This window comes from Solanum pennellii, chromosome 5 (genome assembly GCF_001406875.1).
Source record: "Solanum pennellii chromosome 5, SPENNV200".
Lineage (NCBI taxonomy): Eukaryota > Viridiplantae > Streptophyta > Magnoliopsida > Solanales > Solanaceae > Solanum > Solanum pennellii.
The window spans coordinates 55,728,446-55,736,799 of record NC_028641.1 but is presented as its reverse complement, the minus strand read 5'-3'; the positions used below and the strand labels follow the sequence as shown (position 1 = coordinate 55,736,799).

Here is an 8,354-nt window from a genome sequence, read left to right as displayed (position 1 = left end):
TACTATTCATGAATAGTAACCAAATAGTAACTATCACGACTTTTTCTACAAAATACAAAAAAATGTTTTAGATAGTTCATTCTTTATCGTGTACCTTACTTCCATATGTGCAAAATTCATAGATTTTAAGTGATATTTTAACTGAATATTTTTCATCAGATGATTCCATTAGAATCAGGAAATGTCGTGGCAAGACTAGAGGGAAAGGTCTTGAAAAAATGAAGAAGTCTATGAGAGGCAAGATGAAAATCGAGATCTCAGTTGGTAAAGGAAGGCCAACTAAACCAACTCAATCAGAAAAAACTATCCAATGAGTTGGGCGTAATTGCCCGGAATTTTCTTCCGCTTCCAAATAAGTGGAAGGAACTCACAAGAGAGGACAGAGATGCAGCACTTATTGGATGCCAGGTAAGTATTCTTTACTCTTGATCAATTTATCAAATGATAGTGATTATACTTAGTTCTTTTTTGGGTAATACTATTATTCATCGATCTATTTTTTTTTGACGAACTACTCGGCGATATCTATCTACAATGATATGTAGTTGTAAGTTTAATAATGGTCTATTTCTCTTTTATCTCTGAGATTTTTATTCTCTGTTTTTCAAAAATATAATAAGAATTTTATCGGCAAAAGATAGCATTCTAAAAAAACAAACAGCCAATACATGTGATCAACTACTAGGTACTAAAAATACAATTAGGGGTATACATTCATCTCTTTATGGTTCATTTCTTAACTCTTCCTCAGGGGATCCTCTTGAGAAGATATCTTGTACAATCCCCTGAAGATGATAACAACTTGCATTATGCTGCCAAGCCCCTAAAGCAAATTCCAGTAGCAGACTCGTATCTTTAGCATGTGCAAGTGCCCACTCCAACTCTTTACCCTAGTTTAATGCTTAGTCAGACAATCTTTGCTGATGTAAAAAATTACACCATATTGTTCTAGACCACTTACACATGAACTGCAATTACTTTTTGTGGTGTAGTAATAGTTTATTGGACGACAATCTAGGGGAAATTTGGTCTAAGGGCACTTGAGTTTGAGGTTAATTAGTATGTAAGCAGATATGATCATTATTATTTTAATATAAATGGAATTTTGATCTTTTTGTGTGTTTATTCAAAACTTAATTATTTTTAGGAGAGATTTGAGATTAATTTAGACGAGCATTACGTGAAAGATAGCTGTGAGGATATTCTGAAAAATAGAAGTCGACAATGGCGCTACAAGTTAAAACGATTATTGAAAGTGCACGCTCCGAGGAAGAAGCTCGTAAAATTGAAGTGTCAGAGTTGACCCCTGAAAATTGGAATAGGCTTTGTGACGCGTAGATCAATCCAGAGCAGAAGATAATTTATATTTTTCTTATTCTCGTTGTTATTCTTTTAATATAAATAAATAAATTTGGTTTCCAAATATGAAGTTACAGTTCAAGTTAAAACAAGACAAGCAGACCTGGACATTCCAGCTTCTTATTATCCTACTCATCTATTTTCTTCTACTAGTATAAACTATTTATAACATCTAAACATTTGTATATGGTGACTAATCTGTGGCTTCAGGTAATCTTGAAGTAAACCTTCTAGGCAATGGCTTGTGAACATCTTCAATGTATCTATTCTTCTTCTAGAATAGTCTTTGGTTTCTTTCTTTCCAGATATAACATAATACTGCAGATGATACTATCTTATATATCACATCCCTGCTACTTCTCCATTTACATCACTTCTCTTCCCATATGAGTTCCTCCTCCCGTTCCATATATGTTCGTTGGATGTGCATTTAGTTGACCAGTCTAAGTTATATGTGTTCAAGATAATCACTTTTAAAGAACAAACATTGAATAGACCCGGTGTTGGCTATAACACAATTGACATTGTAATAATATATCCATTCTCCAGTTTGTCAATCTATCACAACTATATATTCTGTCCAGTTCTACTAATCTTAGTATAAATTTCGATTTTAGTACATCTTGATTGTAAATCACTCCCTTCTAGCTAACCTTTGCATATTATCCTTGTAGTTTGTTATATGTACTTTTTATGGTCATTCTGGACATTGTACTCTGGTTGTTGTTAAAGTTACAATATTTACATCTTTTTGTAGAAACGATGCGACATAAATAAGGTGAATCGAAGTAAGCTTAAATCTAATCATTTCATGGGGTCAAAGGCTTTTGTAGCTGCTCGTGCTGTAATGGTAAGTTATAGTATTTTTATTTTATTTTTCTAATGCAATTTTAGTACTATTTCAATTATTATCTTGTTTACAGGGTGAAACAAACCCTGAAAGAGTGGAGCCTGACAGAATCGAGTTTTATAAGCATACTTATTAGTTATTACTCTAAGGAAAAAGAATGGTCATCTCAAGAGACTGAGACTAACTATGTAAGGAAATTAATATTTTTTTAGGAACATACACATTGCATTTGTTCGATTAATATCTTTAGAAGTTTTGCCGCCTTTAAATAGTATTATTATTTCTATACAGAACAACATGAAAGATTTGAAAGATCTATATAGTTCAGGAGAGTCTTCTATGACTATTGATGAAATCGTGGATACTGTACTTGGTACAAAATCGGGATACATAAAAGGTCTCGGTTATGGTCCAAAATCTAATACTACAATAGCTACACAAAGGAGAACTGCAGAGCTGGAAGACTCTCAAAAAGGCAAAAGAGGAAGCTGATACTATCATTTATGATTTAAAGAAACGACTAAATACAGCTGAAACTATTGTTGAGTATCAGCAGTCTCAAATGCAAGATCAACAATCTCAGTACAAGCATTAAATTCTCAATTGGACATTGTAATGGCATGCCAAGAGGAAATGTTTAAGAAAATGCAATTTCTTGGTCGCTCATCGCCATCAAGGTTAGAAGCAATATATACTTATATTATAAGTTCTATTTAATTACTTTTTATTAAATATGTAAATATGTAGCATTTAGTATCTTACATTGTATATTTTATATTTCTTATGATTCAGTGGACATTGAGCTCATCAGAATGCCTACTTAGGTATATTTCTATTTTTATTTTGCCAACTTAAGTTTCATGTCTGACAAGTTGTAGTTTAAATAAATTATATTTTGTTTATATCACATAATATATAAGTTGATAGCTTCCTCCTAAAAATTAGTATTGAACATGCATATTGCCTTAACTTCAGTTGCTTCCCAAGCTTATTAGACAGGTTGTAGAAAAAACTATCAGACATTATAAATGGGAAACATAAAATTTCAGTAGCTAAGTAGATATAAAGATGAGATGTCCATCTTATTACAAAAAAATTGTGGATTTTAAGACATGTGAATAGGATATCAACATTGTAGAGCTTCAATTGCTATCCTTGTTAATGTCTTACTCCATGTTTCTGATTTTAAAATGATAATGTTATATTCTTCGTGTTGCTTTGCTGAGTACTTCCTATTTTGTATGTCGTGCTAAGAGTGAAATATTATATGAACGTGATAACTAAGAGCTACCTTTTACTGTTATGCAACATGTAAAAAATTATATGACAGTAAACCTATTGACAGAATTAGTGAAGTCTTGTGTCTCCAAACTTAGTGAAACATATTTGAGTGAACAACTTCATCTTTTTCCTTTATCTAACATGTATATGACTTGTGTGAAACTGCACACCAGGTTTGCAATTCACAATTCCATCTTTCTACCTGATTTACTTTCTTAGATAATTGCAATCTTTGGTAACGCTTTCCCTCGGTATTATCCAACACATAGTTGTTATGATATTTACCGAGTATTTCACTTAACTTGCTCCCTATCGTCCATAGCTGAAGGAAATCATAGCATGCTCTGTTAACTGAGTTAATTTTTTCTTGGGGATGAGCTTATCATTCATAGGAGTAATCTGGAAATAAAAAATTTGAATAGGACAAAATGTCATAGTTGGTGGTCCTCAAAGATATCAATATGTATGAGATGTTAAATTCACTGATGTGGCTTTGTTTAGTGGCTTCTTTTTTAAAAAAAGGAACTTCAAAATTTAACAATTATAACAATACCACACATAAATCCTCAAAGAAGCTAAATCCATGAATAGCAGATGCTATAATGCCTTGGATGCCTTTCGTATTATGTATAATTTGTTTTGTAGATCTTATAAATCTGAGAATTACTACATATGGAAGACATAAACTGTATTACATATTCTACTTTTTGACCTTAGTATGAAGATATTAAGTTAAATCTTAATTTTGTTTCCTCTCTTTTTGCACAGGTATAACAGGGGAAATGTCACCATAGTATTGGTACTTTGGAAGAAATTGCTTCTTATTTGTCATAATTTGGGAGTTATATTTAGTAGATTTCAGTTAGTTTATCTTGTTATTGGACACATTCTATTTCCCCTTTAGGAACTTCTAATGTTCAGTTCTTTTAAATTATATGATCATGGATGAATACTACCTTGGTATGATTTTAGTTCTTTTCAATTGTATGATCATGGATGAATTTTATTGTTATCTGACATGTTTTATTATTTAATTTTCAATCTATTTAACACAATAATTTTAGAAGTAATATTAATTTTTAATAATTAAATGTCATCAAATATTTGTAATTAGTGACAAATATTTCATCATTAAAGGTAATTTTTAGCAACGACTAATTTAGTTTTTTTCAGACAAATGTTCTGTTACCAAATAGATTAGTTCACCATAAGTTAACTACATTTTTAGTGTCAAATTTTCTTGTCCTAATATTTTCTTTTTTATTGAATAGGAATTAATTTTTTATTCTATAACAGTTATAATTGTCACTAATCATGATTATTTATAGTGACAATTTATGATGTCGGTAAATGTAATATTTTTAGTGACAAGATAATAGATTTAGCTACAAAATTATTATTCATTTTTATAATAGTAAATTTGTCCGTATTTGTATACATTTAGGACGAAACAAATTTTTTTACACAAAATAAATCAGTAGTGACGAAATTATATTTGTTCAACTACGAAATATATATAGCGTTAGAGACAATTAGTGTCATCACTGATTGAATGAAATAATTAGTAACAATGTAGTTTTGTCAGTAGGAAGAATATTTTTAGTGACAAAGTCATACTATCGACTACAAAAATAGTACAATTTTTATGACAAATAAATTCGTCATAAATGTTTATGCATTTGGGGACGAGTTTTTTTTGTAGTTAATATAACTTTTTTGCGACAAAAGCACTAAATCGTCTCTGTAGACTTTTAGTGACCCACATTTAGCTACGACTGAGTGACAAAATGTTTTTCGTCAAACAAATGTTTTTGTGACGAAAAATGATTTATAAGTGACAAATTATCCGTCCCTATATATAATATTTGTTGTAGTGATACTTCATCATTTTCATTGCATTTTTAAGGAACTGCTATCTCCAACTTTAGACATGCTCATAATCTCATTACAAGGCGCAACATGCATTAATTTTCAAATCACACATTGCCATATAAACATAACCACTTTTAAGGCAATTAAGCAAATTCTACTAGATACACGTTAACATAAGAAATATAGATTAACTACCAGTCTTCCCATGTAACTATGACATCATCAAGAGCATGCAAAACATTATATCATCAATGGCACTCATGACATAAGGAGGACATTGAACTCATACTCACATGCAAGAATCCATAACATAACCAATCTTCTAAGAATTTTGGTCTCAAAATTGAGTAAGAATAGAAGGAAAAGATGAGGATATCAACCACCTTACTATTCAACTCGTTCTCCCCAACTTAGGGTAAATCCATCTAAGAACAAATCAAAACAAACATTAAGGAACTATGACTCACCGGAGCCTTTATTCCATATTAGCTCCCATGTTATTTTGTAGCATATAGAAACAGTTCTTCTTTTGAGTAGACCATCTTGAGGATCTTGGTTGGTCTCCTTACTTCCTTGAGGGTTGGACAATCTCTCATCTTATGACCCTTATTTCAACATAAAAAATATAATGACCTTCAAGTACACCCTAGAAGTTAGAGCATCCTTGAGATCGTCACACGGCAAATGAGACTTCAAGAAGTCTCATCTAAGCCTCTCGTATCGTTCATTGCATAATAACATACTAAAAATGCATAAGAATTAAAAACTTTGTTTTCATAAACAATATATAAGCTGAAGACTTTCATTTAAACCTTTACAACCCTTGAACCATCTAAACTTAGAGTATACAAGACTTGAGACTAATCCCATACAAGACATAAACATAAAGACTTAAACATTAAGGTATAACCGAACGTGCGGATATTGTCCTTGAATCGATGAGGACTCACCAATACTTCATCTTCAACTCTTATAAACCTATTCGTCATCCATGGTACATCAAGACTTCAAGTTTACCTACACTTTAGTCAAAAAGGAAAAGAAAGGGTTAGCACATTAGATGTACTAAGTATGGAAGCCATGCAAAAACCATGAAGAAGGGACATTTAGTTAATAATATGTTTTTCATAGATTTTGATTTAAACATCATAATATAATCAAAAAACAACATTTATCACATTTGAAATACATAAGAAAATAATTTAAGCAATTATCACAATTTAAGAAACATTACAGTGACTACTTCACTGTTACAGTGAAGTCCCCTTCACTGTACAGTGAAACTCCCTATCTTCACCATTAACATCTTTTGGCATGTCGTTTTATCACTAAATTTATCCTAAGATTCACTTAAGTCACACAAAGAGAGACCGCCAATATACCCTCTGTATATGTGCCTAAACGATCCTTAAGATTACTCATAATGAAACACATACACACCTACAAAACATCAACATACAAGGCATAAGATCATTATACCAAAGATGATTCCAAGGTTTACTTGAGTGAGTGTGGAGTGACCGCCCATACAATCCCTATCACACACACACAAGGGATCGTATAGACTACCTAGGATAGAATCATTCTTACTTAATACAATAGTATACATCAAACATGACATTCTCCTTTCAAAGGTTATCCAAAGACCTACTCAACTAACTCAAGAAGATAATGTCCATGATTGAGCTCTTCAAGATTATCCAAATAGTCCTAAAGACTTACCTAAGTTAGGATCATGTACACATAGTCAAACATATTCACTAACTAGAATCTTTATTAAGACTCATCTAAGTAAGAAATAAGTGACCATTCCCTTGTCCCCTTCACACCTTAACTAAACAACCCTTAATTACTCTATAAAGGAACTTATACAATTAACATGCTTTGATATCTTAAGTCATTACATTAATTAGTTCATTTAAGAGACATTCATCACATAAGGACATTCACATAATGGTCTTAAAGAAGACCTAGGGACTCTCACTAACATCTTCAAAGCTTATTGTGCAATGTCTAAGTAGCGTCCCATACCACCACCTAAACATCATAGAACTTCTCTAATTCTAGTGGGTATCANTCTTCAAGATTATCCAAATAGTCCTAAAGACTTACCTAAGTTAGGATCATGTACACATAGTCAAACATATTCACTAACTAGAATCTTTATTAAGACTCATCTAAGTAAGAAATAAGTGACCATTCCCTTGTCCCCTTCACACCTTAACTAAACAACCCTTAATTACTCTATAAAGGAACTTATACAATTAACATGCTTTGATATCTTAAGTCATTACATTAATTAGTTCATTTAAGAGACATTCATCACATAAGGACATTCACATAATGGTCTTAAAGAAGACCTAGGGACTCTCACTAACATCTTCAAAGCTTATTGTGCAATGTCTAAGTAGCGTCCCATACCACCACCTAAACATCATAGAACTTCTCTAATTCTAGTGGGTATCACATATGATGAGAATAGGAAATAACCGACATAGACCATGGTAGCAAAGCATGGAATCCGGAGTTCTATCCTACTCCGATGAGGTGTTCTACTTGCTAATGGTAGAACTTGGACATCCCATGTAGGAACATGGTTAAGGAATATGAAGGGCAAGCTTTGTATTCTAGTATCATACTTAACTAGAATTACTTTTCCTTACCATATTCACTCGGTGCTAGCCTTAGTTCTCATAGATCAGTTCACATTAAGGTTCATATAAATGGGTCCCATATCTAGTTCATGACCCAATTACATTTACCCTACTAAAGCAAGGTCCACTAGGGCATACCTCACTATGGAGACAAGAAGATCATCATGACTTTTCTAAGGTATGATATGATGCCGTTCAAGCCAATCAACCTTAAGTCCATCATTCATTTAATGAAGGATACCATTACGGCTCACTACTTCACGATTCATAACCTTACCACTTGGTTCAAGGTTCCACATAAAGGACCTTCTTATCATTATTCAAGGTCTCACTTAACA

General features: G+C 32.1%; 1 long non-coding RNA gene across 4 annotated transcripts; it reads left to right on the top strand.

Annotated features, from left to right (window-relative positions):
- The first annotated feature begins 96 nt into the window (after positions 1–96).
- On the top strand, positions 97–4,502 carry LOC107018672. Of its 4 annotated transcripts, none has more exons than XR_001456653.2 (7): positions 97–408; positions 752–1,618; positions 2,117–2,209; positions 2,283–2,397; positions 2,501–2,886; positions 3,002–3,033; positions 4,259–4,502. It is a non-coding gene; the product is annotated as an uncharacterized LOC107018672 (long non-coding RNA). The 4 variants fall into 4 exon arrangements; XR_001456654.2 differs by having other exon boundaries at positions 126–408; positions 1,570–1,618; XR_001456652.2 differs by lacking the exon at positions 752–1,618 and having other exon boundaries at positions 128–408.
- The last annotated feature ends 3,852 nt before the right edge of the window (positions 4,503–8,354 follow it).